The 22466-nt window shown below is 40.3% G+C and overlaps 2 non-coding genes across 2 annotated transcripts; both read left to right on the top strand.

Annotated features, from left to right (window-relative positions):
* The first annotated feature begins 14420 nt into the window (after positions 1–14420).
* Positions 14421–14493, top strand: TRNAF-GAA (transfer RNA phenylalanine (anticodon GAA)). The gene has a single exon. It is a non-coding gene; the product is annotated as a tRNA-Phe (tRNA).
* Positions 14494–17934: 3441 nt separating this feature from the next.
* TRNAA-AGC (transfer RNA alanine (anticodon AGC)) lies at positions 17935–18006 on the top strand. Its single transcript has one exon. It is a non-coding gene; the product is annotated as a tRNA-Ala (tRNA).
* Positions 18007–22466: the final 4460 nt, after the last annotated feature.

Genomic DNA, 22466 nt, shown 5'->3' with positions numbered 1-22466 from the left:
TTACTGAAACTTGTATAACTTTCATAAGTTATAAAGTCCTTTCTGTTAGTCTTCAGTAAGTGACAAATTTAGAAGCCTAATTCTCCCTCAGACTTTAAAAATTAAATTACAGATCTTACAAACCTAGCAAACTTTAACAGTCACTTTTAAGGGGGCTTTTATCATCTAATAAAATTCTCTTAAATGTTGAAACTTTATTTGTAAATTTAATAGATTCAGTTTTCTTTGAAGTCCTTCAAAGTCAGTTTAACAAACAAACCTTCCCAAGTACTTAGATAATCTGATAAATCAAATACATTAAAACCGTAAATACAGAGAATCATCAATTCTCTTAAATGTTCTCATGTCATTTACAACCTGAGTTAACTTCTCATGCCTTTCACTTTACAAACTCAGGTCTAAATCAGTTACCCAAATGTCCTTTTTCATTGGAGCAACTAGATTAAGCTAAGTACTCAAATTCTTTTAAGCATTACCAGTGCTTAAAATATCCAATGTGCACAGATTAATTTTATTTCCTTATTTAATGAGGTTGCATAAAACCTGAAGTCTTGGTCGGGACATCACATGCTGGGGAGGGTGCTTTTCTCAAAGGGGGACAACAGCCCTGTTTAAGGGCCGTTGAGCCAACAGAAACTTTGAGTCCATGCCTGTCAAATGGGGTGGACTTACAGCCCTTCTCAAATGACTGCACACAGAAGTTAATTCTGAAATCAGATTTGAGACTGAAAGTCCCTGTCCAGACACTTTCAATATTGGATTGGATTCAACTATCTATTAATTCTTTGATTTTATTCTAAATTCTTTTCAGAGCCCTATTATCTAGTAGGACCAAAACGCTTATAATTTTGTAAATACACCTGACTGACTTCTGCGTGCCTCCGAAGGACTGGTCAGGCTCTGTGGTCACAAATCCAAATTCATACTAATGACACTCCACAGCAGAAAAAGACTCTTTCCAAGAATAAACCACAGTGCTCACTGAGAGGACTCATCTGGCTCTGTTCATGGTGTCTCTCATTTCTAGAATAATCTCTGTATCCTGGACTCTGGAATATTTGGAATGGCTTATCTTGAGAAAGAGACTTTCTCTTCTTCATGGTGATATTAGGAAAAAACAAATATTTAATATACACATTTATAATTAACTAAACATAACTACATATTAATGTGTGTATGTATATCTTGTAGTTATTATATGGTACATAAAATCATGAGATAAACATACCTATGTATTCCTTTTTTAAAGGAAATATGTTGTATTTTATTAAATATCTTTTGGAAATAATAAAAATGATCACATACTTTTTCTGCAATTTACTAAAGTAGTAAATTATATCATGGTAAATTATATTAATTTCCTAATGTTGAAACTTCCATCACTTCCCTAATGTTGAAATATGAATCCCACCTGGGATCATGTATTACTGCTTTAAAACTTCTGGCTAATATTTTGTTTTATTACAGTTGTATTTATCATTGAAATTTTCCTGTAATTTTCTCTTTCAATTTTTTATTAAAAAATCCTCATAGAAGTGGATCCGCACAGTTCAAACCTGTGTTTTTCAAGGGCCAACTGTATTTCTCTCTCTTTCACTCTCTCTTTGTTTCCATTTTCTCCATTTCTTCTATGACCATTTGTTTAGGAGCCCTATCTTTTCAACTGTATCTTTTAGCCGATGCATATTTTCTGAGACCATCATTAATTACATTCAAATTCTCAAAAATATTTGCTTAGATTTGAGTAAAGTGCCCCATAAGTTTTCAAATGCCTTTGAGTTAGATTGTCTCCATCCTCATTCTTATTTTATTTTTATGTACTTTCTATCCTTTTTTCTTAATTAGATCAGATTAAGGTTTCTCAGCTTTGGCACTACTGACACTGTGGGCCTGACGACCCTCTGCTGTGGGGCAGTCCCGATATTATAGTGTGTTGAGCAGCGTGCCTGACCTCCCCCCACCAGATACCAGTGGCAACCCCCTTCACCCCAGATGTGACAAACAGAAATACCTCCAGACATCGCCAAATGTCCCTTAGGGGTGAAGGTGGGGCCACATCGCCTATGTGAGGACTCCGGGGTTAGAGAAGAGTTCATCTGGGGTTACACATTTTTCATTTTGTTTTTAAAGACCAAGCTGTTGTGTTGCTGGCAGTTAGGTTCTTGTCTCATCACACAAAGAATTCAGAGGTCAAGAAAGTAAAGTAGGGATTTATTAAGGGATGGATGGTACACTCTCAAGGGGAGAGCAGGCAGACTCATGTGAGCAGCTGCCCTGAGTTTTTTTGGCAGGTTGGTTTTACACAGGGTGTAAAATGAATGGGAGGAATAGTCATTGGGGAGGTAGGAATTTGGGATCATATTCTCTGATTTTCATCCCAGCTCCACCTTCCAGAGGGGAGGAGGGATTTTTGTCCATATTTAGCCTGGATTGGAAGTGTCATGGCGTCTGTGCGTGATGGGTACTTCTGATTTGCAAGGCTAGTTTTATTGTAATGAGAGCATAATGAGCAAAAGGTTACATTTCTACACTGATGATTCCTGCCTTTTCCTACCTTTCTTTGTCGGCCTCCAGTCCACTTGTCACCCCGAAACATTTGATTTCTTATCAGTCCTGAGGTTCCTGCTTTCCTCTGTCTGCCCAAGGACCCTGTTGTCCCTGTGATTCATGGCTTCCTGCCATTTGATCCACATTCCCCTTTCTCTGCTCATATCTAGCTGTCTGCCTGCTTTAACAGTTGGATGTATTCTCTTCATTCTATTATTTTTAACCTCCTGATTTATTGATTTTTGCTTTTATTGTTATGTCTTTGGGGCCTTCTTTAGATCCACTTTGTTTACATTTGTCTGAATACCTGGGTTGACTGCCTCATGCATTTATTACCACTCTTCCCTGTCCATGGTCACTCTGTGGCGTCAAGTGGGATCCAAGGTGGCTTCTGCCTCCCCCAGCCCAGCGCACGCTCTCAGATCTTTTCGTACCGCACTATGGGTCATCGGCTTGTCCCATGGACGTTTCATCATTTTGGAGAAATTTGTGCGTTGCCAACTTTTCCCAAAGCTTCTACTTCTTTCCATGGTTTGGATTTTTAGTATTTTCTATGTGCCTCAAATAACTGAGTTGTTGTTTCTTTTTATCTTCTTTTGTGCATTCGGTTCATTTCAGAGTAGAAAAGATGGTAGAGGCTCCTTTCAACATCACATATTCAAAATCCAATAGACTTAATGTTGGGTCTTCTTTGAGCAAACTATATTGTTTGCTGGTAATTGTCAACTAGTAGGTGCAGTTTGTAGGAACAGAGACGTGCAACGTCACCTGCTTAGACCTATTCTCAGAATTGTCCTCCAAATCTTTACTTTTGACAAACAAAATTGTGCTACCACTTTGTTACTAGCAATGGCAAACAGGCAAATCCCAAATATGATGCATTGATAATTTAAAATAATGCTTTTCTCACCACAGAAGCACTTTATGGATGATGAGTTCTGGAAACCTGGTGGCCCAGTGTCTCTAGTGATTGGAGGTGACAGCAAAACATGGATGTCAAGGACCATTTCCTGGATGAAAAACACAGAATTGGGAGCCCTCTGCTTCCTCGTGGAACACAGATTTTTATGGACAAAGCCAGTCAGCTGCATTCCCTTGTAAGTTTCTTCTACTCTCTTTCTCTAAATAAAATATATCCTTCCTGTTTTTAAGCTATAATCTCATGCTTAAAATTTAAACTTGAAATAATATATATCCTGTCATTCTCAAAATTCTCTCCTATTAGGCTGAGAGGACCTGATACGAATGAAATTTAAACTCTGAAAATCACCACTCGGAGGCAGTAGTGACCATTCTATTGAAAACAGTGTGTCATTGTTAAGTGTAATGTCAAGTTCTGGCTTACGGTGGCAAAACAGGGGCAGAGGAAGGAGACCTGGTTGTTCTTCAATATTTTATTCTTCCTACCTAGTATTGTTGTGTATTGTGTAGTGGAAAAGTGTGATTTTTAAAAATTTATAATAAATATCATGACATGAAACCCATCAAACAGAAGGAATTTTTATAAAGTTTTTTAAATATCAAAAATTGGGTACCAAGCCTTTCCTCCTCATTTTGAATTCCTTCTTACCACCCCGAGAATGTGACTCATGTCAGCAAAACGGTATCTTTATTATATGAGTCACAATTCCTGGTGCCTTTTAACTGTGAATAATTTTAAGTTTATAGAGTAGATCTCTTTTGCGCTTCAGAAAAATATGATTTTGGAATTCTAAGTCACTGATTTTTTTTTTTTTTTAACGATGTGGAGACAAGCTAGTCATTTCCCGAACTCTACCTTTCTTAATCAGGAGCTGTGATTTGCGTGTGGGTGCTGTGGGAATATTGACATTTTATAAAAATTTTCAAGACTAGGTTTTCTGGATGGACCTGAAACACTTTGCAAAAATGGAAGTACTTGTATTGACCCAATTCACAGCTTGTATTAAAGAGGGCAGAACCAATCATTGACTCTTAATTTAACACATCCAAGGGATCCAATCAATTGTTTTTGGGGGTGGAGTTGCTCTTTATTTGCTGGACACAACTTATAAGCCTTCAATGTTTGCAGCTTTCCTTCCTTTCCAATTTGCTACCAAAAATCCTTTATTTGCCAGGTCTCTTCTAACTCTACCCACTAATCACCTAGGAAGAAAGCACCGTGTTAGCTGGGAAAGAGATTAGATTGAGCTACATAAACAACATTTTTGGACGTGGGTTCTGACTTTTATCCTCTTTAATGTGCTTCGAGGCGCACCTGCTAAGAATAGGCTTCTCTTTTAATTACTGTGAGTTTTAATTACTGTGAGTTGTTCAACTGTGCTTCTTTAAATATGACTTCATAGAATGAACCCTGAGCAGCAAGACACCTCCCTCATCACTTATTCATCACTCTGTCTAGAATGGGAACTGGAGGCTGACAATGATTAGGAAACCATCATTTATTTTTGACGTAATATTTTTCAAACAATTTTGAAACAAGCAAACTTTTTAGCACATGTTACTCTACCCTAGATTACTCTTTGTCATGCTGTTATGGTAAATGATTACTGTATAATACAGAGATTCTTACTATATTATTTCTTGTATAACATTTGTGAATCATGTAATATGATCCTTTGATTTTTAGTGATGTGTTAAACATTTTTTTTCCTGTTTTGGGGGGAAAGTATAGAAGATTATAAAGAGAGAAATGTTAGCTCATAATCTGGGATATTGTGATTTATAATAAGAAATATATATTTGGCCTTCACCCTCGTTTTTGGCACAGTTCCCCTAAAACCCTTGGAATCTCCTCAGTGAAGAGAGCAAGAAAGGTGTCCTTTGTTATGTTATTAAGGCGACTCCTGGATGCACCTAAGGAAGGGGGCTGGTTGCCGGGAGAACCAACCCTGTGATTATAGGGTTGGAATTTTCAACCCCACCTTCCTGACTTCCAGGAAAGGGTGAGGGGCTGGAGAATTAATCAGTCACCAATGACTAATGATTTCATCAATATGACTATATAATGAAGCCTCCATAAAAAGCCAAAAAGACGGGTTTGGAGAGCTTCGGGATTGGTGAACACGTGGAGATTTGGGGTGAGTTGCACTCCTGGAAAGGATATGAAGCCCCCTGCCCTCACCCCAGACCCTGCCCTGTGCCTGTCTTCCATCTGGCTAGTCCTGAGTTATACTCTTTTGCAGTAAAACCGGTAATCTAGTAAGCAGCATGTTTGTCTGAGTTCTGTGAGCCCTTCTAGCAAATTAATGAAACTGGAGGAGGGGATGTGGGAATCTCTGGTTTACAGTCAATTGCTCAGAAGTACAGGTGACAACCTGGGCTTGCAACTGGCATCTGAAATAAAAGCCCGTCTTGTGGATCCGAGCCCTTAACTGATGAAATCTGAAGTTATCTCTGGGCAGATAGTGTCAGAATTGAATCGAACTGTAGGACAGCCAGCTGGTGTTGAACCGTTGCTTGCTGGTGAGTGGAAAATAGCTCTGTTCCATGCACATGATGGAATTTGAGTGCTGAAGTTAACTGACTTTTGAGAGATAATAGTTGCTAAAGTCTTGATTTATATTTGTTTATTCTTTTGCTATAGCTAAATACTGTTCATATATATATATACACACACACAGAAACCTCAATTCCAATAGAGTTGAGAAACCAGAAGGGGGCGCTCTTATGCCTGGCGAGAGCTCAGCCAATGAAAGACAGTCACAACCCGTCCATTGAAAGACCCTAGACTCTCCGTTTACTGTTGCCTCCCCCTCTCCCAACTTCCTTTTCAATTCTGTGAAAGAATTCTCTCTGTTTTTGCTATGGACTTGCACATGGCTCACCATGGTTGCAGACCCTGAACTGTGATTCTTTGCTCATCTCAAATAAACTCATTTTTGCTGGAAAATTACTAGCAGTCTGTTTATTTTTGGTCAACAGTATATAGGTTTTTTTTTCTTTTCCTCCAAACAGAGTCAAACTGTATTTTAGGTTTTATATAGTAATTTTCCTTCAATAGCATTGCTGGTGCTGGAAATGTAGCCTTAATTCTATGAGCTAGCTGAACTTTTTTTTCCTAAGAGAAGGGGAGAATAGATACTTGGGTCCACCCATCACTCCCTGTTACAGCCTCCTAGTCGTGAAATAACTGAGTCAAAAGCTCTTTTACCTTCTGTAAGGCCCTTGATTTAGGGGGTCAGTATGCTCCCCAGAAGCATTTTTCTACTTTACCCTCTCCAGACACTCTGTAAGAGTGTCTGCTTCATTTAGCTCTAACATTCAGTATTATCACTGAAGCAAATATTTAACAGTTTGAGAGGAGAAAAAATCATCACTGTATTTGCATTTTCACGTCCATTGTTAGGACTAAATTTTTTTCATATGTTTATTGGCTGTATTTCTTCTTTGTGAATGATCTCTCTATGTCTTTAGCCCCCCCCCCCCTTTTTTTTGAATCTGCATTCAGCCACTTGAGGCGTTATGCTGCTTGAATTAGCATGTCTAGCAAGGGAGGGAGGATGGATTTGTTTTCTTCTGATGATGAGGATGAAAAACAATTTTAATACACACAGCAGATTTCCTTAAGCCTGTAGAAAACCCTGTTGAGAAACAGCTCAATGATAATTGCTCTTTGGCTCCTTTATAATTTAAGAAATTCAAGCTCACATTGGCTTTATCTGGATGTCACACGCAAACCAGAAAGACTAGAAAATGCCCTCCACACAATTAGCCATGGGTTCTCTAATTTCTTGGAAAACAGCAAAGCACGGCCAGCTTATCCCTTTCAATTAAGAGCTACCCTTGGAGTCAGACTGATAAGCCAGTTGCCCTGGCGCTGTGGGCACAGCGTGGGAGGAAAGACCGTCTCAGGATGGGCGAATAGCTAGCGTTCACTTCCAGTGCCCAGGATGTGAAGGGCGTAACTCAAAATGAGACTTGAGGGATGCTAGCTCCTCCTGCTTTCTGCCGCCTGCATTTCTGTGTCACTCTTCGTCAGAATGTCCTTTTGCTCATCTTCATTAAAATGTTTACAGTGGAAAGGCGAGGGGGTGGATCTCAATATGCTCTCAACATTTGCATTTTGGCCTTCGGAGTCAAGTGGGTACTAAGTAGCATGGCTGCTCTAACTGTTGTCACAAGCACAGTGTGTTTGTGCTTTAGCTGTAGAGACGTAACAGCCCCTACTCCCTTAGCAGTGGGCACACAGACCTTGGCTGACCTTGCCAAGTTTTATCCTGGCCGAGAAAATGGGGCTCACCGACAGGACGTGGGTTGCGTTTGGTGGTTCTTACTAACAATCTCTTGTAGTGAGAAGAAACTATCTGGATCTGCTGCTGCAGCAGTGAACCAACCCAAGCAAAACTGGACTTCTATGGCGGTAAACATTTAATATAGAAAAACACTTTTTAAGTGGGCTAATCACTTGATACATTGGTCGACCACCCCCAGGGACGTCCACCTTGAGCTGTGTCCACCCCCGGCCCCACCATGTGATACAGCCCCATGAGAAATACCCGGGCCACACACAGTTGCTAGTTATTCATCAATTTCTAAAGGGAACTGATGGGATTGGCTTTAAAATGGATGATCTCAACTGCAATTTGAATAGTAAAGGAAATCATGATCTAGAATTTTCAAAGAAATGAAAGAAAAGCTCATACTTCTGATAGGTATATCTTCTGAATTTCAGAGTTGCCTTTTAATTCTTCTCTCTTCTATAACCTGCAATACTTAACTATTTTCTGGTGAATTATATATAATGATTGTCTTGGGATTTTTGGCTGTATGTGACAAAACATGTTCACATTAAACTGGAAAAGGCAAAAAACTTCTAACCTATGGGTAGGTACTTCTGAAACAAGTAATCTCAGATTGTACTTTAGGTAGAATTTGCTATAATGTTTAAATCTTTCAATGGTGAACAAGTGTTAAATAGCACACTGGTCCCAGTTTCTGTAATCTTGCTTTATGCTAATTCTTGTCTAAGTTTATAAAGCCCCCAAACTGAATCTTTATTTTTTTGCCTCTTTTAGACAGCAGAGCCATATTTCAGTTGATTGATAGATCAAGACTTGCAGAATATGACTGTCCTTCCCTGCTCTAATACTGACTTTTTGTCCTGACAAAATCATTTAATTTTTCAATTTCTAGATCTCTGTAATAAAAAGGAGGTCACAGAGAACTTAAAAGAATTACACTGTTCTGGTATTCTGGTTTTTGAATTACCAAAATTAAATCATATTAAACGACCTTGTGTAATTTTCTTCCTAGCCTAAAACATCTTGAAGTCATTCAAATTCTCTGGCTGCATATCATGGTAAATACCCCCAAAACGGTGAGACAAGTTTCCAAGGTCATGGTGGAGATGCCAAAAAACCCTGAAGACAATGATAAACTGACAAATGATTTCAAGTAAGTGAAGGTGTATGCATGGGCACGTGGAAGGGTCTTCTGACATGTCAGCCTGAAAACTTGACGTGAACCTGAATTTTCCACCATCACTAATGCTTCCTTAAGTTAAGGCCCCCTTCTCTGAGACAACTTACTGAGGTTTAGCACTACCAAGTAATTCTGATGGTTCATCGCCATCATGCTAGGTCCCACCCTTAACCGACACTTTTCAGTTGGGTGGGAGCAGGGCTCAGAGAGAGATGCTGGATTCCACTGCAGGAAGCTCAAGGAGGCAGTGGGAGTACATATAATCCAGGTATCTGAAGGTCCTCCAGAGAAGGGGCAGGCACCAAGGCGGGAGGGGATGACCTTGGACACCAGCCCGCACAGTATCCCTCTTCGCTATGGGGTGTTAAGACTTCAGGCATCTGAACCTACCCATGATGGAGCTGAGCACAAGTGTCTTTTAAACTTGAAATAATTTTTCCTCTTGAACATGAAAGTCTTATGTATGGTTGGTTGCTTTGAGTTTGGCTTTAAAAGGGAGGAAAAGAGGTTCTTATCAGAAAATAGAGGCACTTTTATTAAGAAAACATGGAAGAAAAAAATAAGATATAATTAAAGGATGGAAAGTAATGGCTTTCATCGTTTCCTTGAAGCGTGGTCCCAAATCTGTCCTGGAGGGTTAGCTCTTCCAGATTACGTGTAGTTGTACACTTTCAAGGGTTGTAGGATCAAGAAACAAAGGGAGGGCTTAAGAAGCTGTTTCTTATTTCAAATGCTAAAGAGAGGTCGAGGGGCACTTCAGGAGCCGTCCGAGCATCTACTTTGGAAAATGAGAATTTTGCTAGCTGTGAAGGGACCTGAGACATAGACTAGAAAGTTCGTATTAAGACTTCGTCAACCACTACTCACAGTTTTGTCCCTCCTTTGGTTTTTTGATAATCAGCAATAAAATTCACCAGTGTGGTGGGAGAGGTGGGGAAAAGGAATCAGGGGAGGCCTTTTCTAAAATATTGCTCTCAGGGCAAATATCACCTGACAGTTACCAAAGGTCCCATCGAAGGTTCTGTATCTTGGCAGAAAAGTGAGTTGCTGTCTTTGGGGAGAGGCTCATGAAGTAACCTGGCTGCTGTGATCAGCTGGATCAGTGCGTCAGAGGTAGCAGGTACACATTAGCAGTGGCTTAAAGACTCACAAAAATCGAGGTAAAGGAAGTTTACAACAGGAAAAACCAAACCAAACCCAGTGCATTAGAAGATCATTGTCAAAGTACCTCACAGTTGTCCTAACCCCACTCTGACACCTAACACGACAGACTCGTGATGGGCAGCCTTTTCCATTAATCAGATGATGTTGCTTCTTATTCTGCTTTGAAATGTTGCAATATTTGTAAAACACTGTCATGACCAATGGAAACCCCCTAGGTGAAAGCAGTTTTTAACTTACATTGGAAAACCATAATTTCTAGGCACTTTTTCGGGGGGAATTCCTTGACACTTGAAATTTTGGGAACCGCGGTCCTATGAAGCCTTGTAGAGGCTCATTCTAATGAGATGCAGAGCATGAGCGATGCTCTGTTTCATGCCGTGAAAGAACTTCTAGTCCCATCACCTGGGAATGCGTTGATGTAAATCTAGCACGCCTAATGGGAAATTAGCTGAAAGCACCCAGCCGGCCCGTGGAGAGTCCGCAACAACAGAGACGCACACCGGGAGTCAGAGCTGCTGGGGATGGAGGCCTCCCGCAGAAGCCGCACCAAGCCTTTCAGGGCTGGGGGCACTTTCCTGACTTTTGCAGGTTGATCCTCAAAAGTTACAACAACCCATCGGCCACCCTGTCCCTCCTGGCCTTGCAGGTGGCTCGGGCCCCATGGAATTCTAGAAGGTGGTCCTGGCAGGGGTGAGAGAACATTTTGTCAGGAAACTGAAGCCCAGGGCTGTTTGATGATAAGGTTTCACTACAGCTAATTGGGGTGAAGAATGTATTCTGAGTCCAAGGGACAGCTGATTTCACTATGTGAACAAATCAAACACGGTATCAAAGCTATCACTATGACAGGTTCGCCGTGACCCGCACTGTGTTTAGTACGACAAATCCATGGTGGATTTAGAAACCCATAATAATAAAAGCAGCTTTTAAAAGGCACTTCTGCTTTCTTGGAGTCAATTATATTCTGGGAAATCTGGAATCTGTAGTGTGAAGGAGATCTGAACCCTGAGTCAGATTCCAGAGCGGGTCAGGGGACACGGCAGCATCACATGGCTCAGGCTTTGATGCTTTGGTCCCAGAAGCCCAGAGAGTTCTGGTCCGTCCTGCTGTTCTCCTCTTGGAGCTGGGGTCACAGCCCGACCACTGGGCCAGGGGGATCTGCTGACCCTGCAGGGTTATGAGTCTCCGTTCCTGGGCAGGGAAGCAGATGGAGCCGTGGCAGCTGTGTCCCTAGCCTGAGCAGTCACATCGGGCCAGGCTCAAGGCTGCAGCCAATGGTGACTTCCCTGCAAGTCTCGGCTCAAGCAGCCCCCATTGCCTGGACCAGCCTGGAGCAAACCTGCCAAGTCTCCCAGGAGGTCCCTACTGCGGACTGGTGAACTTGAAGATAAACAAGGATGTGAAGCAGATGGAGGCAGGTTTTGAGAAGCGTATTTATTAATGGGTTAATATCAGCACTTCTAATCCCCGACGTGCTGTGAGTTAATTCTACAGACTGAAAATGTGTCACGAATGATGTCTAAGTCTCAGATTCCTTGATCCTAGAGCCAGTGTTTCACTTGGCTTTGGGATAAAAGGAGTGGAGAGCCACAGAGGAGTGGGGACCCTCTGTGGATGCATACGAAAAGAAACCTAATTTGAAAACCAATTCGAGACACAGGGTTATTATAAGTGTCACATCACCATGGCTTATCTGCGGAGAAGTTGACCCCTCAAAGGCTTATCCTGAGGAGAGGGTAACCGCACCATCGCTGATCCAGAGGGAAATCACTTCTAGGAAACAGATCCATACAAGCAAAGCTGTTCAAGGAAATGTCACAGACTTAAGGATAAGATTTGATTTAAAGATCCGTGGCCTTTAGTTCTGACTTTTTTTGTTTGTTTCATTTTGGTAAAAGCTATTTTTTTCCCCAATACTCAGAGGTTTGCTAGAAATATTTCTGTCATTATTTTATTTTTCATTCAAAGCTTTAAGACTCTCAAATTCTGATGTCTGAAATCCATGTCTTGAAGGTATCCTGACATAGGTGTTGTCTTCCAAAGAAACATTTAGAAATGATTGAAATAACTGATTTAATGTGCTTAATAAGCAGCGGAAGCAATGTTCTATTATTAAAAAATATGTTTTTCCATCAAGCTGCTGGGGAAAGAAATTGTGCCTGCAATGATTATCCAACTACCAGACTCTGGTTTTCTGGATGATTTCAGACAAATGACTTCAGTTTCTTGAAATATGTTGTATATCCACAAAGTACTTGCAATATCAATTTGGAGGTTTACTTTTGGGCAGGAGTGTTCTTCTTTTCTTCTCTGAAAATTTACTGGGCAGAACAAAGGGATTCTCAAAGAGTTGGTCCTTGAGATTTAAAAATGATCTGAAAAAAATTAGAATGTTGTTGTTGGTTCAACGTCTCTGTATTACTCTCAATATTGTTACCCCTGGATACTTATCTAGTGCTTTCGACATACATGGTCTTGTTTAATCTCCTTACTTACTCCGTGAGTTATTTACTTACTTACTCCGTGAGTTATTTACTTACTTACTCCGTGAGTTATTTACTTATTTCCTCTGTGAATGGGCATTGTATTAGTTTGCTAGGGTGCTGTAACAAAATGGCACAGAATGGGCACCTTAACAAGAGGAATTTATTTTCTCACAGTTCTGGAGGGGGGCAGTCCTGGATCAAGGGGCAGGCACGGTTGCCTTCCTTGGAGGGCCATGGTGGAAAGTTCTAGTGCAGAGGGTTGGCCTTCTGTGCAGGAGTGTCCCCTGTGTCTCTTCCTCTTATAAGGACACCAGTCAGACTGGATTAGGATCCTACTCTGAGGGCCTCATTTTAACAATCACTTTAACGAGATTATCTCCAAATATGATAACAATCTGAGGTACTGGGAGCTGAGACCTCAACAACTGAATTTGGCAGAAACACAGTTCATCCCATAACAGACATTATATCTTTATTTTATAGAGGCAGTTGAGGAAACTAAGGTCCAGGGAATTCAGTTGCCTGGTTCTTTTGCTACACCACTTTTATCTAACTATCTAGGAAACAGAGAAATATTTGTGACAAATAAACATAGTGTTAGATTCAGTCTCCTTTAAATCATATAGAATCTATCTAAAGCCAGTACCAGAATTTAGCCACAACCCTAACGTTCATATTTATTTTTATAGTTTTGAAAACTATTTAGGATAGAAGAATCTGAGACTTTACATCATCAAAGATAGCTTATCTTCAAACTACAGAGTTAATTAAAGATATTTGGTATTAAATATTCACACTTGGTATTAAAAATTCTAAAATTCTAATATTAAGTTAACTTACTAATAAATACATTTTCCACAAGCCTATGTTAATTTCCAGTTGCTGCTGTAATAAACTGCCACAAGCATCATGACTTGAAACAACACAAATATATTATCTAACAGTTCTGGAGGTGAGAGGACCAAAATCAGCCTGCCTCAAGATGTCTGCAGAGCTGCATTTTTTTTGCAGAGTTTCCAGGGGAAAATCTGTTTTCTTGCCTTTTCCAGCTTTCACAAGCTGGCCCCCTTCCATCTCCAAATCCAGCAATGTCAGGCTATGGGTACTGCTACCTCTCTGGTTCCCTGTTTTCTGCCTCCCCCTTCTACCTATAAGGACTCTTGTAATTACATTGAGCCCACCTGCATAGTCCAGGATGCCTCCTCATCTCAAAGTGAACTGATTATAAACAATTCCATCTGCAAACTTAATTCTCCTTTGCCAGGTAACCCAGCACATTGCATTGCCTGGCGATTAAGACATGGGCATCTTTGGAGGCCCGTTATCCTGTTACCATGGAGCTTTTCAGTTGATTTCATCTTTCCTGTTCATATTCTTTTATGTCTGCATTTCACTTTGGTGATCTCCTTGGAGCGTTAGCCTTCAGCTGGTTTCCAATCTGGCTATGTTAATGGGCCTATGGGAATATTGCTTTTATAGAAAAGTAATATTTAATTAAATTTTTACATGGCCATGCTGCCATTTTTCTAGAAATTAAGCATATATTAGGATGGAAATGCCAAATAAAGACATGGTTTTTTTATGACATGAAAAAAGTCCATGACTTATTTTCAAATGGGAAAAAGAGATTGCAGGGCAGTTAAACACAGAACTGAGAAAAGTGAAATTATTTATTACATCTGGCTTATAAGCAGGGATCTTGCCTCATCACCTCTGTAAGATTTGTTAAATGCCTACCTCCTGCTGACCCTGAATATTAATCTTCTTTTATTATTATAAAACAGATATTCTCTTATAGTTATGTAGAAGTCAGCAGAGCAAGCTGAAATAGCTCAGTTGGGAGAGCGTTAGACTGAAGATCTAAAGGTCCCTGGTTCAATCCCGGGTTTCAGCAGTGGTTTTTGTTTACACTGAGTGTAGTTTCCTGGCATAGTTTCCTGGCAGTCTTAACCAAAATATAAGCTTTCAGGGAAATATTTGGTTCTTCTGCTTTGGGTAGATCAAGGACTTTTCAGGGAGGTGTGGTGTCAGTTGTCCTGGTGGGCCTTTCTATGTAAACCCACCAGCATCTTAGAACTTCCTGACTGTAAGAACAATAGCTAACTTATCTTGACTACTCGCTATGTGTCAAGCTATCCTCTAAGATCTCTGTGCATTAACTTATTTTAAATGACCATTAAAATTTTGGATAACTACTTGTTAAATAAATGAAGGGCTTTGTGCCAGAGGCCTGGTGTGTGGTAGGAACACAGTGATTTTTGCTTTGACTGTCATTATTATTTCTATTGGTTACGGACTTTGCAAGCTAGAGCTATGTGATGAGAGTGGTTTCTAAGCAGCTTTCACTCCTTAATGTAATAAAGCAGCGTTAAAGGTCACCATCATTTCCCTCTACCCTCTGTATTAATAATTCCTTGTTTTACGTGGTAAATGTAAAAGGCTATTTTCCCCACCATGCTTTAAATTTCTGCAAATGTAAATTTAAATTTTAAATTTAGCTTCTATTCCAAAGATTCTTACCTGGACTTTATAGGCAGCAGGACATCTTTGAAGTCTCTGAAACGGAATGGAAATTTGAGTGTTCATGTGCACGTCTCCCTGGGGAGAATGTCAAGTGGCATCATCAAATTCTAGGTTTGTGACCTAGAAAAGGCTTAGAAAAGTTAGATGTGATGGATCTCCTCGCCACAAATGTTTACTGATAGTTCGTGATCCAACCTTTGCATTTTTCCGAGATGCTGAGTGATAAGACTTTTTTTGATGGTTGTGTCTTGCCCCATGCTCAATGCTGTATCTCCCATGAAGTGGATTTCAGGAGGGAGCCCAAGATGTCAACACACTTTCCTCCTGTCTTAGGGTGGCTCCTGGGGACAGATTTTCCATAGGAAAGCAGATTTGGTCATTTCGGAGGCCCCCTGCTACTCGGGGCAGCTTCTCCATGACCTATCCTCCATCACTTTGTTTACTCTGAAGAGGTGGCTCCCACTTCTTCTGATTGTCTCTTTTTGGGGGAGATTAATGATGAAGTCCCATATTACCTTTATTATTTACTCATTTCCTCTAGCTGCCATTCTTGTTAATAGGACTTGTAAATAGCTTGAATGTCCAGAAGCGATACTGAGCAATGGCGGCCTGGTCTTCCATCTTTACATGGTTCCATACCTGTCACCTAAATGATATCTCCATGCCGTGTCTGTGCTTTGGCCAAGAGATAGCATTTTCAGTTCATGCCAGGCATTCATCAGTCTCTAGGTATAAAACTCTGGGACAAATTCCACCATGGAAGAATTTTTTCCATAACCACCAAGATATTCTCTGACACCAGCTGGGTGTCCTACAGTTCAGCTCAATTCTGACACCATGTGCCTGGAGATAGCACCAGATTCCACAGGTTAAGGGCTCAGTCCTGCAACATTCCCCCTGTTCCCCTTCAGATGCCAAACTCAGGTTGTCCACTTTGCTTCTGACTCACTAGCTATAGATTGGAGGTGCCGATGACTCCCTCCTTGGGTTTGATTAATTTGCTAATTCGGCTCACAGAACTCAGGGAAACAGTCTAGTTACTGGGTCATCAGTTTGTTATAAAAGGATGTAACTCAGGATCAGCCAGGTGGACGATATGCTCAGGGCAAGGTATAGGGAGGGCTCGCAGACTCCATGCCCCTTCTGAGTGCACCATTTTCCCTAGTTCTCTATACTCCACCAATCTGGAAGCTCTCCAAATCCTGTCTTTTTACGTTTCGATGGAGGCCTAATTACATAGGCAAGATTAGGTAACTCTTGGCCATTGGTGATTGATTCAACCTCCAGCCCCTCCCCACTTTATACCCCAGAGGTCAGGGGGTGGGACTGAAAGTTTCTACCCTCTAACCCCATGATTGGTTCTCTTGACAATCAGCCCCCACCCTTGGGTTCAGTCCAAAAGTTACCTCATTAGCATAACAATTTGTTGCTCTCATCACTTAGGAAATTCCAAAGATCTTAGCAGCTCTGTGTCAGAAATGGGGATAGAGGCCAAAGATAAAGCTCTTATTATAAATCACATCACAAGGTATTCACATGAAGTACAAATGCAGCCGGTTACCCTGTTTTGATCCCTCTTTTTCCCTGAGAATTTTCCCACACTTCCAGATAAGCTGTTTCCAGCAGAATGAATTGTTTCAGATAATGAGTTCCTGCCATGAGGCTGGAGCTGGGAAGAGTTCCCCAGAAGTCTGAGAGCTAAAGGAGTCAGCCAGGTGCACGGAGAAGCATCAAGGGTCCTGCCTACAGTCCACTTCCAAACACCAAGTCTGCTGGAATAGAGGCAGGATTTGAATCAGAATGATGGGTCCAGGTGTTACAGTGCAAGCCAGGTGGGAGTCTTACAGAAGCGGACTGGGGACAAGTCTTAAGAGGCCATAGGGTCATGAAGGTATAAAGGGCTATGGGCAAGATGGACAGCACTTTTCATTCTTCCCATTAATCTCTGCATCATTATTACACAGGATTTGGGCTCTCCAATATTTGTACACATGTACACACACACACACGCGCGCACACACACACACACAGAGAAATGTGGTGTCTAAAGGGAATTTGGATTTTTTTAACCAATATAATTGGAAAGAGAAGTATCTTTTAAATTTTTCATGATTGTTATTATTATAAAAAAGCACAAACTACTGAACATTAAAAGTTTTGAAGAACTATTGCTTAAAAAGTTAAGTTAGATCTAATCCCAACCTTAGAGATAATCATTGTTAACCATCTGGTGTCTATCCTTTTTCTAGATTTTTTTCTCCTATGCCTCACTAATATAAAATGAATATATATACACAAAAGTGCACTTATAGTTTATATAGGAATTAGACCAGGTCATAATATTGTTCCATAATTTTCAAACTGCAGGAATGAGTGCCTAAAATAATAATAGAAGTTTATTTTCTTTGGTTTCTTTTCATATTTCTTTTCATGCATAATAAAATATTAAAGGAGGCTAAGACATGAAAACTAAAGACCTAATTATAGCATAATCTGAATTTTTAAAAATCGCATTTCTACAAAATCTTAAGTGAGGGTACAAATGTTATGATTAGTAGCAAAGATGATAATAGTAAGAGGTAACATTTATTGAATTTTTATTCTGTCAAACCCCATTTTGAGCAATTTACAGGAATTAGTTCATTTAACCAGTGAGGAGGAAATCTAAAAAGCAAGGAGCAAATAGGCAGTTATAACAACTTGAGATGAATGCGGAAGGAACCTTGTGTGATGAGTAGGAAGTTAACAATGTTACCAGGTCCTAGACAGAGCCAGTGACATCTGGTAGTATGCAGAGCACCTAGCAGGGAATGGGGGTATAGCTCAGTGGTAGAGCGTGTGCTTAGCATGCACAAGGTCCTGGGTTCAATCCCCAGTACCTCCATTAAAAAAGTACTAAAATTTTTTAAACATTTAAAAAAAAAAAGAATGCAGAGCATTTAGGGAAGATGCTGTCATTATCTTTTTAAGAGCAGGTGTTATAAATTGTCTGTACAAATATAATCTGTTCAATAACAAATATATAACTAAATAAGTGGTGGTAGCTTGTATGTCTATCATTTAATTCACATTGATCATAAAAATGCCAATTTTGTTATTTTAATTTCTCATCCTTAATATAGTATTTAATTCACAATGACACAGAAACCCTTTACAATCATCATCATCATCATAATAATTTATATGAAATCACTTAAAAACTTCAGTGGTGCATAAAGCTGGAATTATATTTATAAATCACAATCTTTGAAAATTTAAAATGCTGTCTAAAAGTGATAACTTGGCCAATATAAACCTGTTAGAAACAGTATAAACTCTTTAAAGTTTAGTATCTCTTCCAGCATTGGAGCATCTTGTTTCTACATCTGGGATCTGTAATTTCAGCGGAATGGAAATGAAAATTGCGTTCATGTTTTTCTTCCCCTCAGAGTCTGTAAAACTCTGCAAATTAACTCAGAAAGAGATTTTGCCTGTTTCCTGGAAAGTCTGGTGGGAAATTTTATGGAAGAGTTCAGAATAATAGAGACAACAGAGCTCTTGCGGTAAGCAAAATTAAGTAAGTTAGTGAAGGGCTGAGAAAAAGAAAAGGGGATATTCTCGTACTCAGAGCTGTCAGAAATTAGGAGTAGATTAGAGAAATCAGTCTGAAGACTTTACTTTTCCAGGGAGTGGGGCTTCTCCTTAGAAATAAAACTCATAAACACTCCTCTCCAGTCTTGAGAACCACTCATTGGTTAGTGTGGAATTAGCACGAGTTCCATGATGTGCACATCTTTTACCACATTATTTTAAAATTCTACATTTTCACATTTTACTCATCTTCTACATCAGAATATTTAAAAACTATTTTGAAATATAAAATAATAACTACTGTATGCCAAAATACAGCTATTTCTTGTAATCTTTGACTTAAAACCCTTTAGAAAGTGGTCCTGATTGAATGTGACACCACAAATTTAGTCTACATTTTTAAAACCCCACAATCCTCTCTTATTTGGTATTTTATTTTATTTATTTTTTATTGAGGTATAGTTGATGTATAATATTATAGAATTTTCAGGTGTACGACATAGTGGTTAATAATTTTTAAAGGTTCTGTTTCATTCATAGTTATTATAAAAATGGCTGTATTCCCTCTGTCATACAATATACCCTCATAGCTTATTTATTGTATGTGTAGTAGTTTGTACCTGTGAACTCCCTACCTCTCTCCTGCCCCTCCCCCCCCCCCACTGGTCACCACTAGTTCGTTCTCCGTATCTGTGAGTCTGCTTCTTTTTTAATATTCTTTAGTTTGTTTTATTTTTTAAATTCCACATGCAAGGGATATCATACAGCATTTGCCTTTCTCTGTCTGACTTATTTCACTTAGCAATACCCTGCAAATCTCATTCCATTATTTTAAATAATTTCCGTGTTTGGGTTCCTTTCAGAAGAATGTTCATGGGAGTACTTTGGTACAGCTGATGGAAAAGAATTGTCATATAAACCATTTCTGGTGCTGTGGACCTAACTCTGTCAACAGCTTTACTCCAAAAATACAATTTCAAAACATTTAAAATACATGAACCATCATACGTCTATTTTCATTCCCAATGAAACACACCTGGGTAAGTTTGTGTCACTGATGAAGGTCACTGTTATCCCCTTTTTCCTTTTGGAAGTAGCCTTGATATTTTTCCTTCAGGCTAATTAAGGGTAGATTTGGCAAATGCTGTATAAATTGCATATTCCCCACTTAGTTTACATGTTTGGCCCCAGTTTTCACATCACTTTGAATAACTGAGTTGAGAGAACATGCATTTTGATGTTTATGGACACATAAGATACACATTTACTACCAATGCCTCCCCTGTCATTTATACAGTGAAGGATTCTTAGCTTCTTTTATCCACATATCACTAATTTTATACCCATTAATCCTACCTTCTGAGGAAAAGGAAGGGCGTTTCCTACTTATCTTTCAGTCATTACATCTCCCATTCCACCTGCAGGACTTTGCTGTAAAGATGGCAGTCATTCAGGGACTTACTGGTTTGGCTTCCAATGATCTGGAAAAACACTGAGAGATTACTTTCCGGTGCTGATAAAATTGTTCCACCAGACCAAGAGCACACACTGAGATCTTCTACCTTTATTGAACTTGTAAAAAAGTAAATTTGCCCAGAAATGAACATTTAAGCCCCCTGAATAGTTCCAGGTGGTTAGTAAACAACATTGATAATAGCTTCCAGAAGCCAAGGGTTTTCTTGCCCCAGCTCTATACTAAGTCATCTCTGTTCTTTCTCTTCTATAATCCTCACAACATTCCCACATTAGGCCCATTTTACACAAAGGAGTTTTAGTGCTTGACCAAAGTCACATGAACAATGGACCAAGTCAACCTTTGAACTTGTCTGACCTTCAAACCCTGGCTTACATGACCTTCCATGTTCTTACCACTACTGATCAGTTCCACAAGTCATCAGAATCAATCGAAGACTCTATGTTAATCCAATAATGTCATCCTTTCTTAAGTTAAATGTTCACACCATCATGGGGACAACATCTGTTTCCTAAGTACTGATTATGGTCCAGACACTTGGCTGGACAGTTCCATGTACTTCCACCTATTTGTAATGACAGCTCTGCAAGTGAGCATTGTTCTCTCCAGGACTCCAGGTAAGGCATTGACACCCAGGTTGGTAATCGTCTTTGGTCACACAGCAAACTCAGGACAGGGCCAGGATTCAGCCCATCCCTGCTACTGATGCACAGTGAAGTTTTCCTGGAGCTGATGGTGCTGTTTGATGACAGTCAATGTTCTAACTCACATTCACACTTTGCCCTTGACCGACCAACCAGATTCTTTCTTTCATCACATGTTGACTTGACTTTCTAACACACCACACCCAATAAATCTGGGCAGAGCTTTACAGGAAATATTTTGAAGGGCTAGACTTTTGAGTCTTTTAATTTTTTTTTTTTCATGGCCAAGTAGATTTTTGTATTTCTATTTTTTAAGGAGCTCTACCTTTTGCTTCAGTACAGGGAATCTCAGAAGAGTCTTGCACATATGTGGGTCAGTAAGTGCAAATTTTAAACTTTTGGGCCTGCCATTTAAAAAAATAAAAGTTAATCTTTCCTATAAGAATACACTAAAATTAAATACAGAGGTTTAACTTGCCTTAAGGGGTGGAAATTAGTTTGAAAATCTTGTGGTTTTCTTTATCTTGACCTGAATGTATATTTCTACTGTGAAAATTGACATTTGTGCCTGGAGACTCTCAGAGAACCAAAGGAAAAACACTTACTCCTGGACATCTAATATAGTGCCATTCACACGTTCTGCACTCAGCACATACGTTGGTGCAGACTTCTTCCCCCTCAATCAAACACATCAAATCCACACCTTGTAATAACAAGGCTTCAGCCTTACTTTGTCACCCAACTCCCTGAAGAGGCCTCAGTGTGGAAACAATATGGCGGGTTGACCTGACTGAAGTTGGGTTTGGCAGCTGAACCCTCCTGGATGTAGGGAAGCTGAGCTTCGGGCTTCAGGACTTTCCAGGCCATCAGAGCCTAGATGCACTGCTGAGTTGAAAAGACACTACCCAACTTCCCAGATAAGGGGCAATTTTGGAGCCAGGTCACTTCCTCAGATCCCTCTTTTGGATTGTCCTCAGACGCCACCAGACATACACTTTCTTGTGGTCTCTGCAACCTCCCATGTTTACCTCACTTCCTGTCTCCTCCAGAGTCTCCTGAATTACTCAACTCCATGTGGATCTCCCATCCGCAAACTGCTGTCAGCCATTAATTTCCATGTATTTTTTGTTTTATGTCCCATCATTTTATCTCGACTGACTTCCCCTGGGACGTGCATGCTGCCCAACACTCCTGTTATGCACCGCAGCCCTGAGGAGCCAGCAAATGGCACCATGGACCCTTTCACGATGGTCTTCCTTCACTTGGCATAATGCGTTTGCGCTTCATCCATGTGGTTGTGTGTACCAGTAGTTTATTCCTTTTTACTGCTAAGTGTGCATATTCCTTTGTGGACTATTGGATTCCGGGTTTTACAGGGAGTGTGGGGATCTGAGGTCACTATTACCACCCTGTGTGTGACAGTGACCGATGCCTCCCTCGGCTCACCCTGCCCGTGACAGGCATGCAGCCCTGCATGTCTAATGTCTGACAAGTACCGCCTTCCATACCGGGACCTCGGCTACGAGAAATATGTGGAGGCACCGGCTGACCGAGGTGCAGGAGGAGGTGACGTGTTGCCTGGTGACATTTGGGATTTATATTTGGGGGCTGAGACGTGTGAGCAGAGGCCACCACGTGGAGCATTAATCCCTCCCT

The sequence above is a fragment of the Camelus dromedarius genome, chromosome 4, assembly GCF_036321535.1.
Source record: "Camelus dromedarius isolate mCamDro1 chromosome 4, mCamDro1.pat, whole genome shotgun sequence".
Lineage (NCBI taxonomy): Eukaryota > Metazoa > Chordata > Mammalia > Artiodactyla > Camelidae > Camelus > Camelus dromedarius.
The sequence above is the reverse complement of the archived record's forward strand: the minus strand, read 5'-3'. Positions and strand labels throughout refer to the sequence as shown.